The 26,715-nt window shown below is 47.7% G+C and overlaps 2 pseudogenes; one reads left to right on the top strand and one right to left on the bottom strand.

Annotated features, from left to right (window-relative positions):
* Nucleotides 1–8,583: 8,583 nt before the first annotated feature.
* On the bottom strand, nt 8,584–8,702 carry LOC134912125 (5S ribosomal RNA; annotated as a pseudogene).
* A 2,193-nt stretch (nt 8,703–10,895) lies between these two features.
* On the top strand, nt 10,896–11,014 carry LOC134912124 (5S ribosomal RNA; annotated as a pseudogene).
* Nucleotides 11,015–26,715: the final 15,701 nt, after the last annotated feature.

Below are 26,715 nucleotides of genomic sequence, written 5' to 3'. Positions count from 1 at the left end.
TGACATGGGCCCTCTGAGATCATTTCTTGTAGTTCTGGGTACCAAGTTCTTCTTGGCCAATCCGGAACGATGAGTATAGTTCTTACTCCTCTCTTTCTTATCATCCTCAGTATCTTGGGTATGAGAGGAAGAGGAGGGAACATATAAACCGACTGGTACACCCACGGTGTCACTAGTGCGTCCACAGCTATCGCCTGAGGGTCCCTTGACCTGGCGCAATATCTTTTTAGCTTTTTGTTGAGGCGGGACGCCCTCATGTCCACCTGTGGCCGTTCCCAACGGTTTACAATCCGTGTGAAGACTTCTGGATGAAGTCCCCACTCTCCCGGGTGGATGTCGTGCCCGCTGAGGAAGTCTGCTTCCCAGTTGTCCACTCCCGGAATGAACACTGCTGACAGTGCTCTTACGTGATTCTCCGCCCAGCGAAGAATTCTGGTGGCTTCTATCCTTGCCACCCTGCTCCTTGTTCCGCCTTGGCGGTTTACATGAACCCCTGCGGTCTGACTGGATCAGAACCGGTTGGTCGCGAAGCAGGATCTCCGCTTGACATATGGCGTTGTATATAGCCCTTAGTTCCAGGATATTGATGTGAAGGCAAGTCTGTGTAACTGCCCCCCACCCTCGGAGCCTTGCATCCGTGGTCACCAGGACCCAGTCCTGAATGCCGAATCTGCGGCCCTCGAAAAGGCGAGCACTCTGCAGCCACCACATGAGAGACACCATGGCCCTGGGGGATAGAGTGATTAACCGATGCATCTGAATAAGTGATGTGGACCACTTGTCCAGTAGGTCCCATTGGAAGGTCCTCGCATGGAACCTTCCTAAGGGGATGGCCTCGTATGATGCCACCATCTGTCCCAGGACTCCAGTGCAGTGATGCACCGATACCTGTTTTGGTTTTAATAGATTCCTGACCAGTGTCATGAGCTCCTGAGCTCTCTCTATCGGGAGATAAACCCCTTTCTGGTCTGTGTCTAGGATCGTGCCTAGGAGAGGCAGATGAGCTGTAGGAACCAACTGCGACTTTGGAATATATAGAATCCAGCCGTGTTGCCGTTACACTTTCAGAGAAAGTGATACGCTGTTCAGCAACTGCTCTCTTGATCTCACTTTTATGAGGAGATCGTCCAAGTACATGATAATAGTGACACCCTGCTTCCGCAGGAGCACAATCATATCCGCCATTTCCTTGGTGAATATTCTCGGGGCCGTGGAGAGACCAAACGGCAACATCAGAAATTGGTAACGACAATCCCATACCGCAATTCTGAGGTACGCCTAATGAGGTGGATAAATGGGGACATGAAGGTATGCATACCTTATGTCCCGATTCACGATAAATTCTCCCCTTTTTAGGCTTGCACTGACCGCTCATAGCGATTCCATCTTGAACTTGAACCTTCTCAGGTATATGTTCAGGGATTTTTAATTCAATATGGGTCTGACCGAACCGTCTGGTTTCGGGATTACAACATGGTCGAATAATAACACCCTCTTGTTGAAGGAGGGGACCCTTGACCACCACCTGTTAAAGATACAATTTGTGAATTGCAGTTAACACTGGCTCCCTCTCTTAGGGGGAAGCCCGCAGGGCCGTCTGTGAGGGGGCATCTTCTCACAGTCCAGCTTGTATCCCTGAGACACAATATCTATTGCCCAGGGATCTAACAGGGAGTGAACCCACTTGTGGCTGAACTTACGAAGGCATGCCCCACCGGGCCTATCGCCGCCTGTGGAGCCCCAGCGACATTGGTGGATTTTTGTAGAGGCCGGGGAGGACTTCTGTTCCTGGGAACTAGCTGTGTTGTGCAGCTTTTTTCCTCTGTCCCCGGCTCTGACAAGAAAGGACGCACATCAGACTTTCTTGTTTATTTATTCGAAAGGCTGCTTTTAATAATGTCGTGCTTTCTTAGGCTGTGCAGTAATAATAAGAATTTACTTACCGATAATTCTATTTCTCGTAGTCCGTAGTGGATGCTGGGAACTCCGTAAGGACCATGGGGAATAGCGGCTCCGCAGGAGACTGGGCACAAAAGTAAAGCTTTAGGACTACCTGGTGTGCACTGGCTCCTCCGCCTATGACCCTCCTCCAAGCCTCAGTTAGGATACTGTGCCCGGACGAGCGTACACAATAAGGAAGGATTTATGAATCCCGGGTAAGACTCATACCAGCCACACCAATCACACCGTACAACCTGTGATCTGAACCCAGTTAACAGCATGATAACAGAGGAGCCTCTGGATAGATGACTCACAACAACAATAACCCGATTTAGTTAACAATAACTATGTACAAGTATTGCAGACAATCCGCACTTGGGATGGGCGCCCAGCATCCACTACGGACTACGAGAAATAGAATTATCGGTAAGTAAATTCTTATTTTCTCTGACGTCCTAGTGGATGCTGGGAACTCCGTAAGGACCATGGGGATTATACCAAAGCTCCCAAACGGGCGGGAGAGTGCGGATGACTCTCCAGCACCGAATGAGAGAACTCCAGGTCCTCCTCAGCCAGGGTATCAAATTTGTAGAATTTTGCAAACGTGTTTGCCCCTGACCAAGTAGCTGCTCGGCAAAGTTGTAAAGCCGAGACCCCTCGGGCATCCGCCCAAGATGAGCCCACCTTCCTTGTGGAATGGGCTTTTACAGATTTTGGCTGTGGCAGGCCTGCCACAGAATGTGCAAGCTGAAATGTATTACAAATCCAACGAGCAATAGTCTGCTTAGAAGCAGGAGCACCCAACTTGTTGGGTGCATATAGGATAAACAGCGAGTCAGATTTTCTGACTCCAGCCATCCTGGAAACATATATTTTCAGGGCCCTGACTATGTCCAACAACTTGGAGTCCTCCAAGTCACTAGTAGCCGCAGGTACCACAATAGGTTGGTTCAGATGAAACACTGAAACCACCTTAGGGAGATAATGAGGACGAGTCCTCAATTCCGCCCTGTCTGAATGGAAGATCAGATAAGGGCTTTTACAGGATAAAGCCGCCAATTCTGACACGCGCCTGGCCGAGGCCAGGGCCAACAGCATGACCACTTTCCATGTGAGATATTTTAACTCCACAGATTCAAGTGGTTCAAACCATTGTGACTTTAGGAACCCCAAAACTACATTGAGATCCCAAGGTGCCACTGGAGGCACAAAAAGGAGGCTGTATATGCAGTACCCCTTTTACAAACGTCTGAACTTCAGGAACTGAAGCTAGTTCTTTCTGGAAGAAAATCGACAGGGCCGAAATTTGAACCTTAATGGACCCCAATTTTAGGCCCATAGACACTCCTGTTTGCAGGAAATGCAGGAATCGACCTAGTTGAAATTCTTTCATCGGGGCCTTACTGGCCTCGCACCACGCAACATATTTTCGCCAAATGCGGTGATAATGCTTTGCGGTTACATCCTTCCTGGCTTTGATCAGGGTAGGGATAACTTCATCCGGAATGCCTTTTTCCTTCAGGATCCGGCGTTCAACCGCCCTGCCGTCAAACGCAGCCGCAGTAAGTCTTGGAATAGACAGAGTCCTTGCTGGAGCAGGTCCCTTCTTAGAGGTAGAGGCCACGGGTCCTCCGTGAGCATCTCTTGAAGTTCCGGGTACCAAGTCCTTCTTGGCCAATCCGGAGCCACGAGTATAGTTCTTACTCCCCTCCGTCTTATAATTCTCAGTACTTTTGGTAAGAGAGGAAGAGGAGGGAACACATACACTGACTGGTACACCCACGGTGTTACCAGAGCGTCCCCAGCTATTGCCTGAGGGTCCCTTGACCTGGCGCAATACCTGTCCAATTTTTTGTTTAGGCGGGACGCCATCATGTCCACCTTTGGTTTTTCCCAACGGTTTACAATCATGTGGAAGACTTCTGCTGAGGAAGTCTGTTTCCCAGTTGTTCACTCCCGGAATGAACACTACTGACAATGCTATCACATGATTTTCCGCCCAGCGAAAAATCCTTGCAGCTTCTGCCATTGCCCTCCTGCTTCTTGTGCCGCCCTGTCTGTCTACGTGGGCGACTGCCGTGATGTTGTCCGACTGGATCAGCACCGGCTGACCTTAAAGCAGAGGTCCTGCTTGGCTTAGGGCATTGTAAATGGCCCTTAGCTCCAAGATATTTATGTGAAGTGATGTCTCCAGGCTTGACCACAAGCCCTGGAAATTTCTTCCCTGTGTGACTGCTCCCCAGCCTCGCAGGCTGGCATCCGTGGTCACCAGGACCCGGTCCTGAATGCCGAATCTGCGCCCTCTAGAAGATGAGCACTCTGCAACCACCACAGAAGAGACACCCTTGTCTTTGGTGACAGGGTTATCCGCTGATGCATCTGAAGATGCGATCCGGACCATTTTTCCAGCAGGTCCCACTGGAAAGGTCTTGCGTGGAATCTGCCGAATGGAATTGCTTCGTAGGAAGCCACCATTTTTCCCAGGACCCTTGTGCACTGATGCACTGACACTTGGCCTGGTTTTTAGGAGGTTTCTGACTAGTTCGGATAACTCCCTGGCTTTCTCCTCCTGGAGAAACACCTTTTTCTGGACTGTGTCCAGGATCATCCTTAGGAATAGAAGACGTGTCGTCGGGATCAGCTGCGATTTTGGAATATTAAGAATCCAACCGTGCTGCCGCAACACTGATAGTGCTACCCCGACTACCAACTGTTCCCTGGATCTTGCCCTTATCCGGAGATCGTCCAAGTAAGGGATAACTAAAACTCCCTTCCTTCGAAGGAGTATCATCATTTCGGCCATTACTTTGGTAAAGACCCGGGGTGCCGTGGACAAACCAAACGGCAGCGTCTGAAACTGATAGTGACAGTTCTGTACCACAAACCTGAGGTACCCTTGGTGAGAAGGGTAAATTGGGACATGGAGATAAGCATCCTTGATGTCCAGAGACACCATATAATCCCCTTCTTCCAGGTTTGCAATCACCGCTCTGAGTGACTCCATCTTGAATTTGAACCTTTGTATGTAAGTGTTCAAGGATTTCAGATTTAAATTAGGTCTCACCGAGCCGTCCGGCTTCGGTACCACAAACAGCGTGGAATAATACCCCTTTCCCTGTTGTAGGAGGGGTACCTTGATTAAAACCTGCTGGGAATACAGCTTGTGAATGGCTTCCCATACCGCCTCCCTGTCGGAGACGTCGGTAAAGCAGACTTTAGGAAACGGCGAAGGGGAGACATCTCGAATTCCAATTTGTACCCCTGAGATACCACCTGAAGGATCCAGGGGTCCACCTGTGAGTGAGCCCACTGCACGCTGAAATTTTTGAGACGGGCCCCCACCGTGCCTGTGTCCGCTTGGAAAGCCCCAGCGTCATGCTGAGGACTTGGCAGAAAACGGGAGAGGGCTTCTGTTCCTGGGAACTGGCTGTTTGCTGCAGCCTTTTTCCTCTCCCCCTGCCACGGGGCAGAAATGAGGAGCCTTTTGCCCGCTTGCCCTTATGGGGCCCAAAGGACTGCGCCTGATAATACGGCGTCTTCTTATGTTGAGAGGCTACCTGGGGTAAAAATTTGGATTTCCCAGCCGTTGCCGTGGCCACCAGGTCTGTTAGACCTACCCCTTTTATAAGGCGATACTTCCATATGTCTTTTGGAATCAGCATCACCTGACCACTGTCTTGTCCATAACCCTCTTCTGGCAGAAATGGACAGCGCACTTGCCAGCCGGCAAATATCCCTCTGTGCATCACGCATATATAGAAATGCATCTTTTAAATGCTCTATAGTCAGTAATATACTGTCCCTATCTAGGGTATCAATATTGTCAGTCAGGGAATCCGACCAAGCCACCCCAGCTCTGCACATCCAGGCTGAGGCGATTGCTGGTCGCAGTATCACACCCGTGTGAGTGTATATACATTTTACTGCTTTCTGTCAGCAGGTTCCTTAAGGGCGGCCGTATCCGGTGACGGTAGTGCCACCTGTTTAGACAGGCGTGTGAGCGCTTTATTCACCCTAGGGGGTGTTTCCCAACGTGCCCTATCCTCTGGCGGGAAGGGGTATGATGCTAATAACTTTTTAGGAATTAACAGTTTTTATCGGGGGAAACCCACGCATCATCACACACTTCATTTAATTCCTCAGATGCAGGAAAAACTACAGGCAGTTTTTTCTCACCCAACATAATACCCTTTTTAGTGGTACTGGTATTATCAGAAATGTGTAAAAACATTTTCCATAGCCTCAATCATGTAACGTGTGGCCCTACTGGAAGTCACATTCGTCTCTTAATCGTCGACACTGGAGTCAGTATCCGTGTCGGCGTCTGTATCTGCCACCTGCGGTAACGGGCGTTTTAGAGCCCCTGATGGCTTTTGAGACCCCTGGACAGGCACAGGCTGAGTCGCCGGCTGTCTCATGTCATCAATCTTTTGTAAAGAGCTGACACTGTCACATATTCCTTCCATAAGCTCATCCACTCAGGTGTCGACTCCCTAGGGGGTGACATCTCTGTTACAGGCAATTTCTCCGCCTCCACATCATTTTCCTCCTCATACATGTCGACACAACGTACCGACACACAGCACACACACAGGGAATGCTCTGATAGAGGACAGGACCCCACTAGCCCTTTGGGGAGACAGAGGGAGAGTATGCCAGCACACACCAGAGCGCTATATAAATATATACAGGGATAACCTTATATAAGTGTTTTTCCCCTTATAGCTGCTGTATTGTTATACTGCGCCTAATTAGTGCCCCCCTCTCTTTTTTAACCCCTTTCTGTAGTGTAGTAACTGCAGGGGATAGCCAGGGAGCTTCCCTCCAACGGAGCTGTGAGAGAAAATGGCGCCAGTGTGCTGAGGAGATAGGCTCCGCCCCTTTTTCGCGGACTTTTCTCCTGCTTTTTTATGGATTCTGGCAGGGGTTAAAATTCATCCATATAGCCCTGGGGGCTATATGTGATGTATTTTCGCCAGCCAAGGTGTTTTTATTGCTGCTCAGGGCGCCCCCCCCTAGCGCCCTGCACCCTCAGTGACCGAAGTGTGAAGTTTGCTGAGGAGCAATGGCGCACAGCTGCAGTGCTGTGCGCTACCTTGGTGAAGACAGGATGTCTTCTGCCGCCGATTTTCCGGACCTCTTCTTGCTTCTGGCTCTGTAAGGGGGCCGGCGGCGGGGCTCTGGGACCGGACTCCGAGGCTGGGCCTGTGTTCGGTCCCTCTGGAGCTAATGGTGTCCAGTAGCCTAAGAAGCCCAATCCACTCTGCACGCAGGTGAGTTCGCTTCTTCTCCCCTTAGTCCCTCGATGCAGTGAGCCTGTTGCCAGCAGGTCTCACTGAAAATAAAAAACCTAAAACTAAACTTTCGCTAAGAAGCTCAGGAGAGCCCCTAGTGTGCACCCTTCTCGGCCGGGCACAAAAATCTAACTGAGGCTTGGAGGAGGGTCATAGGGGGAGGAGCCAGTGCACACCAGGTAGTCCTAAAGCTTTACTTTTGTGCCCAGTCTCCTGCAGAGCCGCTATTCCCCATGGTCCTTACGGAGTCCCCAGCATCCACTAGGACGTCAGAGAAATAAGGCAAACTAGCAGAATTACCAGCTATAACTGTGGAGACCAGGCCCGAGAACCCTTCTCCACACAATCCTCAGCCTTCCATATGCCTCCTAAGTCGGCATCATCTGTCCAATGCATATTCTACAGGGCACGTCAAGCAGAGATCGACATAGCTTTGACTCTAGGACCCAGTATACTCATGTCTCTTTGGGCATGCTTTATAATTATATATCTATCACTTAAGACAGCATCTTTAATATATTTATATTAGGGTCTCAATCTCTGCTGATAAGGTACCTGTCCACGCTGCCACAGCGCTATAAACCCATGCCGACACAATCGCCGGTCTGGGTAGTATACTAGAAAGTGCACGCTATCTGCAGGATCCCTGAGAATAGCAAGTGCTGCCATCTGTGCCAACAGGATACCTTAGGGGAAGATTCTCAACACATAGAAAAGAAGGGATTTTGATCCTGCACCGACCTAGATTCTAACTACGTGATTAATACAACAATAGCCAGAAGTGGACAATGTGTATGGAAATTCCTATTTGTCCGTATGGCGGTGCGCCCAGAGTCAAAGAAAACAGTTGTATATACACAAGAAGAGAAAGTATGACTCTTGTTTGGGCGCACTCTTATCTCAAAGTTAAAATGTTCGTTGTTGGGTAATATGCCCAACCTGGGTACGGTAGTCTTTTATTCTTGTTCTCTAAGATACACACAAATTCGTCCGGACATGTACACCATCAATAATAGTAAGTAAATCCTTTAGATTATGGCTACTTCAATTTTGTGGCTACTCCAAATTTTTTGGGATGTTCAGATCTTAATTATGCCTGGATAACCGCATATAGGAAGATAGCCACATAAAAGGCTACTTCCGTCTGCTACAGATCAGTACAAACTGTGTTTGTATTAATGAGCCCGGATTGGGTTAGATATATCGGTGGAAAAACCCACACATGGATAAACAGTTACATTTGCCGGCCAATATCATAAAGAGGTCATAACGGCTAGAGGTTCAAGTAGTAGGAATGAGTGTAAGTGGTGATACTGCTGTTGGTATTGAGTCTATAGGGAAGATAGTCTTCCTACTTCACTGGGTATTCCCTAGAAGTCGCCCATCTAGGTACTGACCCAGCCCACCTCCGTTTAGCTTCCAAGATCGGACGAGATTGGGCGTGGACGTAGGGGTATGGTCGTAGGAAGGTTGGACCCTACAGTACCAATGAGAGTGCACCGAAATGGAGGGATGGAGACCTCCGAAGGAGTGATTAAGACTGGGTAAGGAGGGAAGATAGCAGATGTTTGGATAGGTGTGAATCTGCTGTCCACGTTAGACTGAAGAGACGTGTCTCCTGAGGGGGCACACTCCCCAGAATCGTGGATGAGAGTTCACAGAAGAAAGCCAAGTTAAGAAAATGCAGAGTAAGAAGATATCTGCAGGGTAATACCAATAGTAAGTACACCTCTTGGATTATATTAAATGAATCTCTAAATATTTAAGTATCACTTATGGTAGTGGTCGAGAGTTACATGTATGGTCCATACAGTTTGTTATTTGCCTTAGGCAGATTATGCGCGAGACAAGGACCTTGCAAATCCCCAATTTGAACGTCAAACAAATGAGTATCTACAAAGGATATGGTAATCAGCCACGCTGGAAATGTCAGCTAAATTGATTGCATGATTTTTGTGAAAGATACAAAGAAATGCATTCAAAGGTACAGACTTGTACTACTATGGTTTACAATCTAGTATGAAAGGGCTATACATATCCCCCATTCAAACGTCCAACCGGTAAATGCTCACAGGGGGTATATGGGTGGTCACCCTCGCTGAATCAGCAAAAATGATTGTATGAATTTAGTTAGAGCATAACTTCTTAAACAATAAGATATCAAAAAAATCAGTTAGGAAAAAAGCACAGGCAATAAACTGCAATAGAGTTAATTGAATAAATGCTTGCAAGATTACATAAATACACAAGCATAAAGATTGAAGGGATCAAATGTCTCCCAATCCCACATCAAAAAGGCTTGTGCCCTAGAGAGACTGCTGAAGCATGAAATCTGAAACAATACAGGATCATCAAATAGGCATGTGCCCTAGGGAGGCTGTTGAAGCATGAAATCTGAAATAATAATGGATCAAATATCGCCCATTCAATATCAGTCAGGCATGTGCCCAGGAGGAAAGCATGAAAACTGAGATAATAATAAAAAAGGATCAAATATCACCCATTCAGTATCAGTCAGGCTGTGCCCAGGAGGAAAATCTGAGATAATAAAGGATCAAATATCACCCATTCAGTATCAGTCAGGCATGCGAGAGTCCGCTCGGGGCTCGCCCCCCCGCCTCACCGGGTAAGTGAAAAAACGATACCCGGTGAGGTGGGGGGGCGAGCCCCGAGCGGGCTCTCGCATGCCTGACTGATACTGAATGGGTGATATTTGATCCATTATTATTTCAGATTTCATGCTTCAACAGCCTCCCTAGGGCACATGCCTATTTGATGATCCTGTATTGTTTCAGATTTCATGCTTCAGCAGTCTCTCTAGGGCACAAGCCTTTTTGATGTGGGATTGGGTGACATTTGATCCCTTCAATCTTTATGCTTGTGTATTTATGTAATCTTGCAAGCATTTATTCAATTAACTCTATTGCAGTTTATTGCTTGTGCTTTTTTCCTAACTGATTTTTTTGATATCTTATTGTTTAAGAAGTTATGCTCTAACTAAATTCATACAATCATTTTTGCTGATTCAGCGAGGGTGACCACCCATATACCCCCTGTGAGCATTTACCGGTTGGACGTTTGAATGGGGGATATGTATAGCCCTTTCATACTAGATTGTAAACCATAGTAGTACAAGTCTGTACCTTTGAATGCATTTCTTTGTATCTTTCACAAAAATAATGCAATCAATTTAGCTGACATTTCCAGCGTGGCTGATTACCATATCCTTTGTAGATACTCATTTGTTTGACGTTCAAATTGGGGATTTGCAAGGTCCTTGTCTCGCGCATAATCTGCCTAAGGCAAATAACAAACTGTATGGACCATACATGTAACTCTCGACCACTACCATAAGTGATACTTAAATATTTAGAGATTCATTTAATATAATCCAAGAGGTGTACTTACTATTGGTATTACCCTGCAGATATCTTCTTACTCTGCATTTTCTTAACTTGGCTTTCTTCTGTGAACTCTCATCCACGATTCTGGGGAGTGTGCCCCCTCAGGGGACACGTCTCTTCAGTCTAACGTGGACAGCAGATTCACACCTATCCAAACATCTGCTATCTTCCCTCCTTACCCAGTCTTAATCACTCCTTCGGAGGTCTCCATCCCTCCATTTCGGTGCACTCTCATTGGTACTGTAGGGTCCAACCTTCCTACGACCATACCCCTACGTCCACGCCCAATCTCGTCCGATCTTGGAAGCTAAACGGAGGTGGGCTGGGTCAGTACCTAGATGGGCGACTTCTAGGGAATACCCAGTGAAGTAGGAAGACTATCTTCCCTATAGACTCAATACCAACAGCAGTATCACCACTTACACTCATTCCTACTACTTGAACCTCTAGCCGTTATGACCTCTTTATGATATTGGCCGGCAAATGTAACTGTTTATCCATGTGTGGGTTTTTCCACCGATATATCTAACCCAATCCGGGCTCATTAATACAAACACAGTTTGTACTGATCTGTAGCAGACGGAAGTAGCCTTTTATGTGGCTATCTTCCTATATGCGGTTATCCAGGCATAATTAAGATCTGAACATCCCAAAAAATTTGGAGTAGCCACAAAATTGAAGTAGCCATAATCTAAAGGATTTACTTACTATTATTGATGGTGTACATGTCCGGACGAATTTGTGTGTATCTTAGAGAACAAGAATAAAAGACTACCGTACCCAGGTTGGGCATATTACCCAACAACGAACATTTTAACTTTGAGATAAGAGTGCGCCCAAACAAGAGTCATACTTTCTCTTCTTGTGTATATACAAGATTCTCAACACATCCTGGCCCTAGTGGGGAAAGGATACAGCCTGAGAATTGTCTTGTGGGAAGCTGCCGTCTCTTGTCTGGAGATTCCCGCTCTTTTTCCTCATGAGAGGAGGGAAATTTACCTCAGCATTCTTCCCCTTAAACATGTGTACTCTCGTGTCAGGGACAGATGAGTCATCAGTGATATGCAAATCATCTTTTATTACAATAATCATATATTGAAAACCTTTTAGCCATCTTGGCTGTAACTTTGCATTATCGTAGTCGACAGTGGAGTTAAACTCCGTGTCGATACCAGTGTTTGTTATTTTGGATAGTGAGCATTGTGAGACTCTGAAGGTCTCTGTGACATAGGGACAGACACAGGTAGATTTCCTGTCTGTTCCCTAACCTTTTGTGCAATGAATTCACCTTAGCACTTACACATATCCACACAGGTGTCGGCGTTGTCGACGGAGACACACTCTCACACACATATCCGCTCTATCACCTCCTTAGAGGAGCCTTTTACCTCAGACATGTCGACACACGCGTACCAACACACCACACACACAGGGGATGCTCTATTTGAGGACAGTTCCCCCACAAGGCCCTTTGGAGAGACAGAGAGAGAGTATGCCAGCACACACCCCAGTGCTATATAACCTAGGGATTACACTACAACTCAGTGTTTACCCAGTAGCTGCTGTATATTTAATTTTGCGCCTAAATTTATGTGCCCCCCCCCCCCCCCCTCCCTTTCACCCTTTGTGTATTTGGATACTGCAGGGGAGAGCCTGGGGAGCTTCCTTCCAGCGGAGCTGTGAAGAGAAAATGGCGCTGGTGTGCTGAGGAAGATAGCCCCGCCCCTTCAGCGGCGGGCTTCTCCCGCGTTTTTAATACATATTTGGCAGGGGTTATTGCACATATACAGTTTATTAGACTGTATTCTGTGCTTTTTTGCCAATAAGGTAATCTAATTGCTGCCAAGGGCGCACCCCCCCCTCCCCCCCCCCCCCAGCGCCCTGCACCCAACAGTGACCGGAGTGTGTGGTGTGCTGTGGGAGCAATGGCGCACAGCTGCAATGCTGTGCGCTACCTTAATGAAGACAGAAGTCTTCAGCCGCCGATTTTCAACTTTCTCTTCAGTCTTCTGGCTCTGCAAGGGGGACGGCAGCGCGGCTTCGGGAACGGACGACCGAGGCTGGGCCTGTGTTCGATCCCTCTGGAGCTAATGGTGTCCAGTAGCCTAAGAAGCCCAAGCTAGCTGCAAGCAGGTAGGTTCGCTTCTCTCCCCTCAGTCCCACGTAGCAGTGAGTCTGTTGCCAGCAGATCTCACTGAAAATAAAAAACCTAACAAATACTTTCTTTTCTAGGAAGCTCAGGAGAGCCCCTAGGGTGCATCCAGCTCTGGCCGGGCACAGATTCTAACTGAGGTCTGGAGGAGGGGCATAGAGGGAGGAGCCAGTGCACACCAGATATAGTACCTAATCTTTCTTTAAAGAGTGCCCAGTCTCCTGCAGAGCCCGTCTATTCCCCATGGTCCTTACGGAGTACCCAGCATCCACTAGGGCTTCAGAGAAATTGGGAATGACAATCCTGTACTGCAACCCTCAGGTACGCCTAATGAGGTGGATATATGGGTATATGAAGGTATCTATGCTTTATGTCCAGGGATACCATAAAATCCCCCCTTTCTAGGCTGGCGATGACCGCTTTGAGCGATTGCATCTCGAACTTGAACCTTTTCAAGAATAGGATTTTAAATGTAAAATGGGTCTGACCGAACCGTCCGGTTTCGGGACTACAAACAGGGTTGATTAATACCCCTTCCCATGTTGAAGTAGGGGAACTTTGACCACCACCTGTTGAAGATACAATTTGTGAATTGCATTTAACACTATCTCCCTTTCTGGGGGAGAAGCTGTTAGGGCCGATTTGAAAAACCGGCAAGGAGACACCCCTTCGAATTCCTGTAACCCTGGTAAAAAAAATAAGAATTTACTCACCGGTAATTCTATTTCTCGTAGTCCGTAGTGGATGCTGGGAACTCCGAAAGGACCATGGGGAATAGCGGGCTCCGAAGGAGGCTGGGCACTCTAGAAAGATCTTAGACTACCTGGTGTGCACTGGCTCCTCCCACTATGACCCTCCTCCAAGCCTCAGTTAGGACACTGTGCCCGGACGAGCGTACACAATAAGGAAGGATTTTGAATCCCGGGTAAGACTCATACCAGACACACCAATCACACCGTATAACTCGTGATATTAAACCCAGTAAACAGTATGAAACAACTGAGCCTCTCAACAGATGGCTCAACAATAACCCGATTTAGTTAACAATAACTATGTACAAGTATTGCAGATAAAACCGCACTTGGGATGGGCGCCCAGCATCCACTACGGACTACGAGAAATAGAATTACCGGTGAGTAAATTCTTATTTTCTCTGACGTCCTAGTGGATGCTGGGAACTCCGAAAGGACCATGGGGATTATACCAAAGCTCCCAAACGGGCGGGAGAGTGCGGATGACTCTGGAGCACCGAATGAGAGAACTCCAGGTCCTCCTCAGCCAGGGTATCAAATTTGTAGAATTTAGCAAACGTGTTTGCTCCTGACCAAGTAGCTGCTCGGCAAAGTTGTAAAGCCGAGACCCCTCGGGCAGCCGCCCAAGATGAGCCCACCTTCCTTGTGGAATGGGCTTTTACAGATTTTGGCTGTGGCAGGGCTGCCACAGAATGTGCAAGCTGAATTGTATTACAAATCCAACGAGCAATAGTCTGCTTAGAAGCAGGAGCACCCAGCTTGTTGGGTTAATATAGGATAAACAGCGAGTCAGATTTTCTGACTCTAGCCGTCCTGGAAACATATTTTCAGGGCCCTGACAACGTCTAGCAACTTGGAGTCCTCCAAGTCCCTAGTAGCCGCAGGCACCACAATAGGCTGGTTCAGGTGAAACGCTGACACCACCTTAGGGAGAAACTGGGGACGAGTCCTCAATTCTGCCCTATCCATATGGAAAATCAGATAAGGGCTTTTACAAGACAAAGCCGCCAATTCTGATACTCGCCTGGCAGAAGCCAAGGCCAATAACATGACCACCTTCCACGTGAGATATTTCAGATCCACGGTTTTTAGTGGCTCAAACCAATGTGATTTTAAGAAACTCAACACCACGTTGAGATCCCAAGGTGCCACCGGGGCACAAACGGGGGCTGAATATGCAGCACTCCTTTAACAAATGTCTGAACTTCAGGTACTGAAGCTAGTTCTTTTTGAAAGAAAATCGACAGAGCCGAGATCTGTACCTTAATGGAGCCCAATTTTAGGCCCATATTAACTCCTGCTTGCAGGAAATGCAGAAATCGACCTAGTTGAAATTCCTCTGTTGGGGCCTTTTCGGCCTCACACCATGCAACATACTTCCACCATATGCGGTGATAATGATTTGCTGTAACCTCTTTCCTAGCTTTAATAAGCGTAGGAATGACTTCCTCCGGAATGCCCTTTTCCTTCAGGATCCGGCGTTCAACCGCCATGCCGTCAAACGCAGCCACGGTAAGTCTTGGAACAGACAGGGCCCCTGCTGTAGCAGGTCTTGTCTGAGCGGCAGAGACCACGGGTCCTCTGAGATCATCTCTTGAAGTTCCGGGTACCACGCTCTTCTTGGCCAATCCGGAACCACGAGAATTGTGTTTACCCCTCGCTTTCTTATTATTCTCAATACCTTTGGTATGAGAGGTAGAGGAGGGAACACATAAACTGACTGGTACACCCACGGTGTCACTAGAGCGTCCACAGCTATCGCCTGAGGGTCTCTTGACCTGGCGCAATACCTCTCTAGTTTTTTGTTTAGGCGGGACGCCATCATGTCCACCTGTGGACGACCCCACTGATTTACAATCATTTGGAAGACTTCTGGATGAAGTCCCCACTCTCCCGGGTGGAGGTCGTGCCTGCTGAGAAAGTCTGCTTCCCAGTTGTCCAGTCCCGGATGAACACTGCTGACAGTGCTAGTACATGATTTTCCGCCCATCGGAGAATTCTTGTGGCTTCTGCCATTGCCATCCTGCTTCTTGTGCCGCCCTGTCGATTCACATGGGCGACTGCCGTGATGTTGTCCGACTGGATCAGCACCGGCTGGTGTAGGAGCAGGGATTTTGCTTGACTTAGGGCATTGTACATGGCCCTTAGTTCCAGAATATTTATGTGAAGGGAAATCTCCTGACTTGACTATAGTCCTTGGAAGTTTCTTCCCCTTGTGACTGCCCCCCAGCCTCGAAGGCTGGCATCCATGGTCACCAGGACCCAGTCCTGTATGCCGAATCTGTGGCTCTCTAGAAGATGAGCACTGTGCAGCCACCACAGAAGAGACACCCTGGTTCTTGGAGACAGGGTTATTAAACGATGCATCTGAATATGCGATCCGGACCACTTGTCCAACAGGTCCCACTGAAAGATTCTGGCATGGAACCTGCCGAATGGAATTGCCTCGTAAGAAGCTACCATCTTTCCCAGGACCCGCGTGCAGTGATGCACCGATACCTGTTTTGGTTTCAGGAGGTCTCTGACTAGAGAAGACAACTCCCTGGCTTTCTCCTCCGGGAGAAACACTTTTTTCTGGACTGTGTCCAGAATCATACCCAGGAACAGTAGACGTGTAGTCGGAACCAGCTGTGACTTTAGGATATTCAGAATCCAGCCGTGCTGGCGCAGCACTTCCTGCGATAGTGCTACTCCCACCAACAACTGCTCCTTGGACCGTGCCTTTATTAGGAGATCGTCCAAGTACGGGATAATTAAAACTCCCTTTTTTCGAAGGAGTATCATCATTTCGGCCATTACCTTGGTAAACACCCTCGCTGCCATGTACAGTCCCAACGGCCGTGTCTGGACTTGGTAATGGCAAACCTGTACCACAAATCTGAGGTACTCCTGGCGAGGATGGTAAATGGGGACAAGCAGGTAAGCATCCTTGATGTCCCGGGATACCATGTAATCCCCCTCGTCCAGGCTTGCAATAACCGCCCTGAGCGATTCCATCTTGAACTTGAATTTTTTTATGTATGTGTTCAAGGATTTTAAATATAAAATGGGTCACACCGAACCATGCGGTTTCGGTACCCCAAACCGTGTGGAATAGTAACCCCGCCCTTGTTGAAGTAGGGGCACCTTGAGTATTACCTGCTGGGAATACCGCTTATTAATTGCCTCTAGCACAGCCTCCCTGCCTGAGGGAGTTGTCGGCAAGGCATATTTGAGGAAACTGTTGGGGGGAGACAATCTCGAATTCCAGCTTGTACCCCTGAAATACTACTTGAAAGAAACAGGGATCCACCTGTGAGCGAGCCCACTAATTGCTGAAATTTTTGAGACGGCCCCCCACCGTACCTGGCTACACCTGTGGAGCACCCGCGTCGTGCTGTGGACTCACAGGAAGCGGGGGAAGAATTTTGATTCTGGGAACAGGCTGACTGGTGCAGCTTTTTCCCTCTTCCCTTGTCTCTGTACAGAAAGGAAGCGCCATTTGACCCGCTTGCTTTTCTGAAGCCGAAAGGACTGTACCTGATGATACAGTGCTTTCTTAGTCTGTGAGGAAACCTGAGGTAAAAATATTTCTTCCCAGCAGTTGCTGTGGATACGAGGTCCCAGAGACCATCCCCAAATAATTCCTCACCCTTATAAGGCAGAATCTCTATGCGCCTTTTAAGTCAGCATCACCTGTCCAGTGTCGGGTCTCTAATACCCTCCTGACAGAATGGACATTACATTCATTTTGGATGCCAGCTGGCAAAATACCCCTCTGTGCATCCCTCATATATAAGACGACGTCTTTAATATGTTCTCATATTAGCAAACTAGTATGCTTGACAGGGTCACCGACCACGCTGCAGCAGCACGCTCTGCAGGTCTCAGTCTAGTACCTGAGTGTGTAAATACAGACTTCAGGATAGCCTCCTGCTTTTTATCAACAGGTACCTTCAAAGTGGCCGTTCCTAAAACGGCAGTGCCTTTGACAACCGTGTGAGCGCCTTATCCACCCTAGGGGATATCTCCCAGCGTAACTTATCCTCCTGGCGGGAAAGGGTACGCCATCAGTAACTTTTTAGAAATTACCAGTTTCTTAACGGGGGAACCCACGCTTTTCACACACTTCATTTATTCATCTGATGGGGGAACAAAACACTGCCTGTTTTTTCTCCCCGACCTAAAACCCATTTTTAGAGGTGCTTGGGTTAATGTCAGAAATGTATAACACATTTTTTATTGCCGGGATCAAGTCACGGATGTTCCTAGTGGATTGTGTATATGTCTCAACCTTGTCGACACTGGAGTCAGACTCCGTGTTGACATCTGTGTCTGCCATCTGAGAGAGCGGGCGTTTTTGAGCCCCTAATGGCCTTTGAGACGCCTGGGCAGGCGCGGGCTAAGAAGCCGGCTGTCCCACAGCTGTTACGTCATCCACCCTTTTATGTAAGGAGTTGACACTGTCGGTTAATACCTTTCACCTATCCATCCACTCTGGTGTCGGCCCCACAGGGGGCGACATCACATATATCGGCCTCTGCTCAGTCACCATATAAGCCTCCTCATTCAACATGTCGACACAGCCGTACCGACACACCACAGACACACAGGGAATGCTCTAAACGAGGACAGGACCCACAAAAGCCCTTTGGGGGGACAGAGTGAGAGTATGCCAGCACACACCAGAGCGCTATATAATGCAGGGACTAACTGAGTTATGTCCCCTATAGCTGCTGTTTCTATTTAATGTATACTGCGCCTAAATTTAGTGCACCCCCTCTCTTTTTTTAACCCTTTTCTGTAGTGTAGACTGCAGGGGAGAGCTAGGGAGCTTCCTTCCAGCGGAGCTGTGAGGGAAAAATGGCGCCAGTGTGCTGAGGGAGATAGCTCCGCCCCTTTTCCGCGGCCTATTCTCCCGCTTTTTTATGGAATCTGGCAGGGGTATTTACCTCATATATAGCCCCTGGGGCTATATATTGAGGTATTTTTGCCAGCCAATGTGTTTTTATTGCTGCCTCAGGGCACCCCCCCCAGCGCCCTGCACCCTCAGTGACCGGAGTGTGAAGTGTGTGAGAGGAGCAATGGCGCACAGCTGCAGTGCTGTGCGCTACCTTGGTGAAGACTGATGTCTTCATGCCGCCGATTTTCCGGACCATCTTCTTGCTTCTGGCTCTGTAAGGGGGACGGTGGCGCGGCTCCGGGACCGAACATCAAGGCTGGGCCTGCGGTCGATCCCTCTGGAGCTAATGGTGTCCAGTAGCCTAAGAAGCCCAATCCGGCTGCAAGCAGGCAAGTTCGCTTCTTCTCCCCTTAGTCCCTCGCTGCAGTGAGCCTGTTGCCAGCAGGTCTCACTGAAAATAAAAAACCTAAGACTATCTTTCTTTTCTAAGAGCTCAGGAGAACCCCTAGTGTGCATCCAACCTCGGCCGGGTACAAAATCTAACTGAGGCTTGGAGGAGGGTCATAGTGGGAGGAGCCAGTGCACACCAGGTAGTCTAAGATCTTTCTAGAGTGCCCAGCCTCCTTCGGAGCCCGCTATTCCCCATGGTCCTTTCGGAGTTCCCAGCATCCACTAGGACGTCAGAGAAATGTTATTGCCCCGGGATCCACCTGTAAGTGACCCCAGATGTGGTTGACAATTCGAAGACGTGTCCCCCCTGGGGCGGGCTCCCTCAGCTGAGCTCCCGCATCATGCTGTGGATTTTGTAGAGGCCGGGGAGGACCTTTGCTCCTGGGAACCAGCTGTGGTTGGCAGCTTGTTTCCCCTGCCCTTACCTTTGGCAAGAAAAGACGATCCTCGTACTCTCTTGTTTCTATTTAACCGAAAGGACCGCATTAGATAATGTGGTGCTTTCTTAGGCTGTAAGGGAATATATGGCAACATTTTTTTTATTCAGTTGCAGTAGTTGTGCAGACCAGGTCCGAGAGACCTTCCCCAAACAATTCCTCACCCTTGTAAGGTAAAACCTCCACATGCCTTTTTGATTCGGCATCACCTGTCCATTGCCGGGTCCATAGGACTCGTCTAGCAGAAATCGACATAGCGTTAATTCTAGAACCCAGTATGCTAATGTCTCTTTGAGCATTTCTCATACACAAGACAGGATCTTTAATATGACCCAGGGTCAATAAAATGGTATCCTTATCCAGGGTATCAATCTCCGTCGATAAGGTACCTATCTATGCTGCTACAGCGCTACAAACCCAAGCCGACACTATCGCCGGTCTGAGTAAGGTACTAGAATTATGTAAATGGACTTCAAGGTAGCCTGCTGTTTGCGATCAGCAGGATCCCAGAGGGTAGCCATATCCTGGGATGGCAGCGCTACCTTTTTGGATAAGCGTGCGCTTTTTTCCCTCTTGGGGAAGATTCTCACCGTCTCCTGTCCTTAGTCGGGAAAGGATACGCTCTAAGAATCCATTTTGGGAATCTGCAGTTTCTTGTCTGGAGATTCGCATGAAAAGGAGAGAGAAAGGGTTAGAAATGCCCTAGAGCGGTGCACACAAAGTTTAATTAAAATATAACTTTTAATATAATATATGGTAAAATCAGCGAATATTAAAAGAAAAAGTAAAGTAGTGTAAATAAGAAAGAAATCGTGATTAAAATTAAAAGAGCTGCGCACCAGATGTCACCCAAATTATTTTTATATTGTTTATAAGGTTATAGATTAATGAAGAGTGTATCAGGAGTATGTAATTCCTGTATAGCTGTGTTTCTACTAGCTATAGAGGAACTCCTTCAAAAAGTGTCTCAAAATGTTCTAATCCCTCCCAGGATTCATGAGATGAGACTATTGTGAAAACAGGACTCCAGTTTTCTTAGTGTGTGCTATAATAGGATGATAGTAATACTCTAATAGTTTACTGTGTTTCAGAAATAGCAGTAATAAACTTAATCTCCCAAAGCTGTGAGCTATGTTTTTAATGTATCACAAAAATGGTAACAGAAATCTGGTTAGACTTTGAATGTATCTCAAGAGTATCTGAGTGCCCTCATGCACTTCATAAATGTTGTTACATCCTCTAGAGAAAAGCCAATAAACATATGATACATTTGTATCGTATAAGAGAGAAACAGCTGCTGTCAGTTCACAGATTGAGCTCTGGCAGCCTGATGTCTTTTAGCTGTTAATACGTGATGATCTTGTCTTGTTTAGTTGTAACAAGGTAAAGAGTTTATTTATAGCTGCCGTCGCTGCTGACAGAAATGAATCAGCAGTTCCTAGTCACAAAGTTATTTACTTAGCACTCTATGGGGTATATGCAATTCACGGCGAATCGCGGCAATTTTTCGCCATTTTTTAATTCGACAGGTGAATTCCGGAAGGTGGCTTCCGGAATTCACCATATTCAATGAAAAACGGATTCGCCAGAATCGCGGGCGAAAATCGTCCGATTTGGCGGATTTTGCTGCGATTTTAAAAAACGGGAAAAAACCCGGAAAAAAAAATGGCGTGGGGTCCCCCCTCCAAAGCATAACCAGCCTCGGGCTCTTCGAGCTGGTCCTGGTTCTAAAAATGCAGGGGAGAAATTGGGCAGGGATCCCCCGTATTTTTAAAACCAGCACCGGGCTCTGCGCCTGGTGCTGGTGCCAAAATTACGGGGGACAAAAAGAGTAGGGGTCCCCCGTATTTTTAACACCAGCATCGGGCTCCACTAGCTGGACAGATAATGCCACAGCCGGGGGTCACTTTTATGCCGTGCCCTGCGGCCATGGCATTAAATATCCAACTAGTCACCCCTGGCCGGGGTACCCTGGGGGAGTGGGGACCCTACAATCAAGGGGTCCCCCCCCCCAGCCACCCAAGGGCCAGGGGTGAAGCCCGAGGCTGTCCCCCCCATCCAATGGGCTGCGGATGGGGGGGCTGATAGCCTTTTGTGATAATAAAAAGATATTGTTTTTTCCAGTAGTACTACAAGTCCCAGCAAGCTGGTACTTGGAGAACCACAAGTACCAGCATGCGGGAGAAAAACGGACCCGCTGGTACCTGTAGTACTACTGGAAAAAAAATACCCAAATAAAAACAGTACACACACACCTTGATAGTAAAACTTTATTACACACTACCGACACACACATACTTACCTATGTTGACACGCCGACTGCCACGGTCTCCGACGATCCGAGGTACCTGTGAAAAAATTATACTCACCTTCCAGCGTCCAGAGGTACATCCAGGTCCAGAGATAATCCACGTACTTGGCAAAACAAAAAAACGAACACCGATCCATACCGGACTAAGAAAGGGGTCCCATGCTTTCACATCAGACCCCTTTCTCCCGAATCCCGGGACATCACGTGACTCCTGTCACTGAAGTCCCTTCAGCCAATCAGGAAGCGCTACTTCCGTGGCGCTCATCTGATTGGCTGTGCGCTGTCTGTGCTGTGACAGCGCATCGCAAAGCCGCTCCATTACTTTCAATGGTGGGAACTTTGCGGGTAGCGGTGGGGTTAACCCGCGGTCAGCCGCTGACCGGCGGGTGACCTCACCGCTAGCCGCTAAGTTCCCACCATTGAATATAATGGACTGGGCTGTGCGATGCGCTGTCTGCTCAGAGCCAATCAGATGAGCGCAACGAAGTTGCGCTTCCTGATTGGCTTTAGAGACCTTTCTGTGACAGCTGTCACTGACAGGTCTCTCTGCATTCGGGGATAGGGGTCTCATGTGTCAGCATGGGACCCCTTTCAGTCCGTTTGGTCGGGTATTTGCGTTTTGTTTTTTTCTACAAGTACGTGGATTTATCTCTGGACCATGGCTGAGGTGAGTATATTGATCTTTTATTTTCAGGTACCCCTGGATTCTACATGGAGAAGAGGACCGATGTCGGCGTGTGAACATAGGTAAGTATGTGTGTGTCGACGTATGAAATAAAGTTTTACTTTCACGGTGTGTGTGTCCTGTTTTTATTTGGGTATTTTTTTTCCAGTAGTACTACAGGTACCAGCGGGCCCATTTTTCTCCCGCATGCTGGTACTTGTGGTTCTCCAAGTACCAGCTTGCGGGGGAGGCTTGCTGGGACTTGTAGTACTGCTGGAAAAAACAATATTCTTTTCATGATCACAAAAGGCTATCAGCCCCCCCATCCGCAGCCCGTTGGATGGGGGGGGGACAGCCTCGGGCTTCACCCCTGGCCCTTGGGTGGCTGGGGGGGGGGGGGACCCCTTGATTGAAGGGGTCCCCACTCCCCCAGGGTACCCCGGCCAGGGGTGACTAGTTGGATATTTAATGCCACGGCCGCAGGGCACGGCATAAAAGTGACCCCCGGCTGTGGCATTATCTGTCCAGCTAGTGGAGCCCGATGCTGGTGTTAAAAATACGGGGGACCCCTACGCTTTTTGTCCCCCGTATTTTAGGCACCAGCACCAGGCGCAGAGCCCGGTGCTGGTTTTAAAAATACGGGGGATCCCCTGTCAATTTTTTCCCCGCATTTTTAGAACCAGCTCGAAGAGCCCGAGGCTGGTTATGCTTTGGAGGGGGGACCCCACGCCATTTTTTTTAAGGATTTGTTCCAGCAATAAAAAAAAAAAAAAAAATAAAATATTAAAAAAAAATATATAAATAATATTTGTGCCCCCACCCCAAAAAAAAAAGTACCTAATCCCTTCTAATATAAATAGATATGCTATTCCTAAAAAAAAAAAACACCAAAAAAAACATGTTTAATTTTTTTTTTATTGTTTTCACCCTCCAAAGTGTGGCGGATTGAAAAAGACGAATTTGCTGTCTAAAAGCACTGCTGTCGAATTTCCAAACTTGAATTGAATATGCTTTGGTCGAATTGCAGCACTTGTATCATTGCAGAAAAGTCGAATTTGCAAAAATTCGATTTTCAAAAAGTCGAATTTTGAAAGTCCGTTTTTTGGTCGGAAAGCACTGAATTGCATAGGCGAAATTTTTTTTTGGTCGAAAATGACCCGAAATTCGACAATTTCGGGAATTCGACCGCAATTGCATATACCCCTATCTCTTTATGTGGCTATATTATTTATTTATGTGGTCCATATGAGACCATTCAGGATTTAATATCTCCTATTGTAACAGAAGATAGTGAGGGCTCACTCTATGCTTAGAATATTCTGTGGATTGTTTATTCCTTTATTTAAATAATTCAAAGAAATGCACGAGTGGTTAAACTTACATAATTAAATTCTGATACCTTGATATATTATACACCCACAAAGTCACAGTTTTTAAACATTTATTGTGATGTTCATGGAAAGAGTTTCATTAACATGTGTCTTCAATAGGTCTATAACAGCTGAGAGATTATTGTAAATGTGTCACTGTGTTACGACGTATATCTAGTCCTTTATTCAGTAATTTTCAATATATGCACATGTATATCAGTTGTTTGATGTTGCTTATATAAGGACTGAGTACTACAATCTACAAGAACACCTTTCACATTTGCCGCACACAGTATATTTCAATATGCACAAAGGAGTCTAACATTTCTAACTGTTTTCTCTACCTATCCCCGCAATTTGCATGGGATAATCACTCTTCATTAGATCAATACTATCTAATCTAACATAGTGTCTGGTGACTATCTGCAGTGCGCAGCTAGCCTGATGCACGCTTCGCTGTTCGCTTCATCAGAGGCAAAAAAAAAAAAAGAGATAGTGCTACTCCGACCAACAACTGCTCCTTGGACCTCGCCTTTATAAGGAGATCGTCCAAGTACGGGATAATTAAAACTCCCTTTTTTCGAAGGAGTATCATCATTTCTGCCATTACCTTGGTAAACACCCTCGGTGCCGTGGACAGTCCAAACGACAGTGTCTGGAATTAGTAATGGCAATCCTGTACCACAAATCTGAGGTACTCCTGGTGAGGATGGTAAATGGGGACATACAGGTAAGCATCCTTGATGTCCAGGGATACCATGTAATCCCCCTCGTCCAGGCTTGCAATAACCGCCCTGAGCGATTCCATCTTGAACTTGAATTTTTTTTATGTATGTGTTCAAGGATTTCAAATTTAAAATGGGTCTCACCGAACTGTCCGGTTTCGGTACCACAAACAGTGTGGAATAGTAACCCCGTCCTTGTTGAAGTAGGGGCACCTTGACTATCACCTGCTGGGAATACAGCTTGTGAATTGCCTCTAGCACAGCCTCCCTGCCTGAGGGAGTTGTCGGCAAGGCAGATTTGAGGAAACGGCGGGGGGGAGACGCCTCGAATTCCAGCTTGTACCCCTGAGATACTACTTGAAGGATCCAGGGATCCACCTGTGAGCGAGCCCACAGATCGCTGACATTTTTGAGGCGGCCCCCCACCGTACCTGGCTCTGCCTGTGGAGCCCCACCGTTATGCGGTGGACTTGGAAGAAGCGGGGGAGGACTTTTGCTCCTGGGAACCTGCTGTTTGTTGCAGCCTTTTTCCCCTACCTCTGCCTCTGGACAGAAAAGACCTGCCTTTTCCCCGCCTGTTTTTCTGGGGTCGAAAGGACTGTACCTGATAATACGGCGCTTTCTTAGGCTGTGAGGGGACATGGGGCAAAAATGCTGACTTCCCAGCTGTTGCTGTGGAAACTAGGTCTGGGAGACCATCCCCGAATAACTCCTCACCCTTATAAGGCAAAACGTCCATGTGCCTTTTAGAATCTGCATCCCCTGTCCACTGCCGAGTCCATAAGCCTCTCCTAGCAGAAATGGATAATGCACTTATTTTAGATGCCAGCCGGCAGATCTCCCTCTGTGCATCTCTCATGTATAAGACTGAGTCTTTTATATGCTCTATGGTTAGCAGAATAGTGTCCCTGTCTAGGGTGTCAATATTATCCGACAGGGAATCTGACCACGCAGCTGCAGCACTGCACATCCATGCTGAGGCAATAGCTGGTCTCAGTATAATGCCTGAGTGTGTATATACATACTTCAGGATAGCCTCCTGCTTTCTATCAGCAGGCTCCTTTAGGGCGGCCGTATCCGGAGACGGTAGTGCCACCTTCTTTGACAAACGTGTGAGCACTTTATCCACCCTAGGGGGTGTTTCCCAACGTGACCTATCCTCTGGCGGGAAAGGGTACGCCATTAGTAACTTTTTAGAAATTACCAATTTATCGGGGGAAGCCCACGCTTCTTCACACACTTCATTTAATTCTTCAGATGGGGGAAAAAATAAGAATTTACTTACCGATAATTCTATTTCTCGTAGTCCGTAGTGGATGCTGGGGACTCCGTAAGGACCATGGGAATAGCGGCTCCGCAGGAGACTGGGCACAAAAGTAAAGCTTTAGGACTACCTGGTGTGCACTGGCTCCTCCCCCTATGACCCTCCTCCAAGCCTCAGTTAGGATACTGTGCCCGGACGAGCGTACACAATAAGGAAGGATTTTGAATCCCGGGTAAGACTCATACCAGCCACACCAATCACACCGAATAACTTGTGATCTAAACCCAGTTAACAGCATGATAACAGAGGAGCCTCTAGAAAAGATGGCTCACTACAGCAATAACCCGATTTTTTGGTAAGAATAACTATGTACCAGTATTGCAGACAATCCGCACTTGGGATGGGCGCCCAGCATCCACTACGGACTACGAGAAATAGAATTATCGGTAAGTAAATTCTTATTTTATCTGACGTCCTAGTGGATGCTGGGGACTCCGTAAGGACCATGGGGATTATACCAAAGCTCCCAAACGGGCGGGAGAGTGCGGATGACTCTGCAGCACCAAATGAGAGAACTCCAGGTCCTCCTCAGCCAGGGTATCAAATTTGTAGAATTTTACAAACGTATTTGCTCCTGACCAAGTAGCTGCTCGGCAAAGTTGTAAAGCCGAGACCCCTCGGGCAGCCGCCCAAGATGAGCCCACCTTCCTTGTGGAGTGGGCATTTACAGATTTTTGGCTGTGGCAGGCCTGCCACAGAATGTGCAAGCTGAATTGTACTACAAATCCAACGAGCAATAGTCTGCTTAGAAGCAGGAGCACCCAGCTTGCTGGGTGCATACAGGATAAACAGCGAGTCAGATTTTCTGACTCCAGCCGTCCTGGAAACCTATATTTTCAGGGCCTTGACAACGTCTAGCAACTTGGAGTCCTCCAAGTCCCTAGTAGCCGCTGAAACGCTGAAAACCACCTTAGGGAGAAACTGAGGACGAGTCCTCAATTCCGCCCTGTACGAATGGAAAATCAGATAAGGGCTTTTACAGGATAAAGCCGCCAATTCTGACACGCGC

Source organism: Pseudophryne corroboree, chromosome 4 (genome assembly GCF_028390025.1).
Source record: "Pseudophryne corroboree isolate aPseCor3 chromosome 4, aPseCor3.hap2, whole genome shotgun sequence".
Lineage (NCBI taxonomy): Eukaryota > Metazoa > Chordata > Amphibia > Anura > Myobatrachidae > Pseudophryne > Pseudophryne corroboree.
The sequence above is the reverse complement of the archived record's forward strand: the minus strand, read 5'-3'. Positions and strand labels throughout refer to the sequence as shown.